Raw genomic sequence first — 2,821 nt, 5'->3', positions numbered from 1 at the left:
CTGGCATGTGGTGCTGGGGGATTGAACCGCGGTCCCTGTGTTTTGCTTAGCTTAGCTTGTTCTAAGTAGGTGCTTTAGACCACTGAGCCATCTCACCAGCCCATGTTAGTGTTCTTTAGCAAGGTAAATCAGATGGCTTCTCTTTTTTTTTTTTTTTTGGCGGAACCACGGATTGAACTAAAGCCCTTGTGCTTGCCAGGGAAGTACTTATTCCACTGAACCATCTCCCCGGCCCCCAAGGGCATTCTCCTACTGAACTATATCCCCAAACCTTGAAGAATTTTTGTTATTATTGTTCTTTTTGAGATAGTGCCTTGCTAAATGGCCCACTTGGGATTCAAATTTGGAACCCTTCTGCCTTAGCCTTCTGCTGGGATTACACTCATGGACCACCACAACTGGCTAATGAGTGTTTTAAGTTAAAATAAGAAAGAAGGGGGGGAAGATAGATCAGTAGAATAAGCGCTTGCCTAGCAAGCGCAAGGGCCTATGCTCAATTCCCGGTTCTGCAAAAAAAAAAAAAAAAGAGAGAGAGAAAGAAAAAGAGGGGCCAGGGAGCTGGCTCCGTGGAATAAGCACTTGCCTGGCAAGCGCAGTGGCCTGAGTTCAATTCCCGGTTCTAGGAAAAAAAAAAAAAAAAAAAAAAAAGAAAGAAAGAAAAGAAAAAGAAAGAGGGCCGGGGAGATGGCTCAGTGGAATAAGTGCTTCCTTGGCAAGCGCAAGGACCTGAGTTCAATCCCCGGTTCCGCAAAAAAAGAAAAAAGAAAAGAAAGAAACTAAAAGGAAAAAGAAAAAAGAAAACCTTGATCAAGGATGTAGCTCAGGGGCCAGGGAGACGGCTCAGTGGAACAAGCGTTTCCACGGCATGCGCAAGGTCCTGAGTTCAATCCTCGGTTCTGCCAAAAAAAAAAAAAAAAAAAAGGATGTAGCTCAGTGGCAGAGTACTTGCCTGGCAAGCTTGAATTCCTGAGTTGGATTCCGTGTGTGTGTGTGTGTGTGTGTGTGTGTGTGTGTGAGAGAGAGAGAGAGAGAGAGAGAGAGAGACTCATTAAAAGGCAACCTAAAGAAAGAAAAAAGGCACTTTCTAGTCATAATGCCAAAGGGTCTGAGATTTTTATTTACTCATTTATGTACTTATTTCATGCATGTTTGCAATTTAGGGGATTGGTATGTATTTACAGTCTATCTTCATCATTTCTAATCCCTTTATACTCTACTACCCCCCACCCTGCCATACCTTTGACCAAGATTTATATTTAAACCAGCATTGTAGGTGATGATTCATTGAAATATCAGGCACCAAGAGAATATCTTTTTTTTTTTTTTGCAGAACCAGGGATTGAACTCAGGCCCTTGTGCTTGCCAGGCAAGCACTTATTCTACTGAGCTAACTCCTTAGCCCCGAGAATATCTTAAAGCAAGAAAACCAGTGTTGTGCTTGGTGGCTCAGGCATGTAATCCTAGCACTTTGAAAGCCTGAAGCAGGAGCATTCCAGATTGGAGCCCAGTTTGGGCAATGTGGCAATTTAGTGAAACCCTTCCTCAAAATAAAGGGGCCAGGGAGATAGCTCAGTAGAATAAGTGTTAGCTTGGCAAATGCAAGGGCCTGAGTTCAATCCCTGATTCCGCCTAAATAAATAAATAAATAGTAAAATAAACTGTGTGAAAGTGCTTGGATCTAGTTCAGTGGAAAGACTTTTGTTCAATCCCTAGTACCATAGTCACAAAAAAGAGACAACCAAAAAGAGAGAGAGAGAGGGAGGGAGGGAGGGAGGGAGGGAGACAGAGAGAGACAGAGAGAGAGAGAGAGAGAGAGAGAGAGAGAGAGAGTGAGAGAGAGAGAAATAACCAGTAATCAATTAGGTGGGCAATGCACAATTCTGGGGAGAACTGCGCTGCACCAGATCAAATATGGCTGATTATTCTGCCTACTTTGGCCTGTCTCACACTAAGGCCTTCAGCTTCCTCATGGAGAACTAGAAAGAGTCCCTGAAATGCTCCATCCCAGGCCAGGTGTGGTGGTGAATACCTGTAACTACCAGCACTTGGGAGGCTGAGGCAGGAGGATCACTGCAAAACCAGCCTAGGCTACATAGAGAGTTCAGGCCAGCCTAAACTACACAGACCCTGTCTCAGAAAAAAACAAAAAGCAAGCAAACCAAAAAGCTAGTCCAAAGCCAGAGGCTACAGGAAAGTAGACAGATTTGGTAGGTAATACATTTAGAATGGTTGGGAGGAAGTGCTTTGGACTTGTAACTATTGTAATGGTGTGTCATCTGGTGTAAGAATCTGTACCAGGAAGAATTAAGGTCATGAAAGGTAAAAAGAAGTGTTTTGGTTGAGATTTTCTGAGTTTGCAGTGTGTCTAGATATCCAAATAGATCCGAGTAGAGATGTTCAAAGTCAGCAGCTCGGGGGCCGGGGAGATGGCTCATTAGAAAAAGCACTTCCCTGGCAAGCACAAGGGCCTGAGTTCAATCCCCAGTTCCGCAAAAAAAAAAAAAAAAAAAAAAAAAAAAAAAACAAAAAAAAAAAAAAAACACAAAGTCAGCAGCTCAAAGTAAGATCTGGACTAGATATACAGATTTGAGAATCAGTAGCTAATAGTAATTGAAATGGGGGAAATCATCCCAGGAGAGGAAATGTAGAAGAGTCTAGAACAAAACCTCAAAGAACAGGTAGGGAGAGAGTTAAAAAAAAAGGGGGCCCAGCCCTAGCTCAGCTCTTTAAGTGGCTGCTTCCACAATGCTGGCAGCCTCAGTTTGCTGTAGTTCGATCCCCACAACACTCCAGCCATGCAAAAGTGCCCTGAAGGCATTCA

The sequence above is a fragment of the Octodon degus genome, unplaced genomic scaffold (genome assembly GCF_000260255.1).
Source record: "Octodon degus isolate 3935 unplaced genomic scaffold, OctDeg1.0 scaffold00033, whole genome shotgun sequence".
NCBI lineage: Eukaryota > Metazoa > Chordata > Mammalia > Rodentia > Octodontidae > Octodon > Octodon degus.
The sequence above is the reverse complement of the archived record's forward strand: the minus strand, read 5'-3'. Positions refer to the sequence as shown.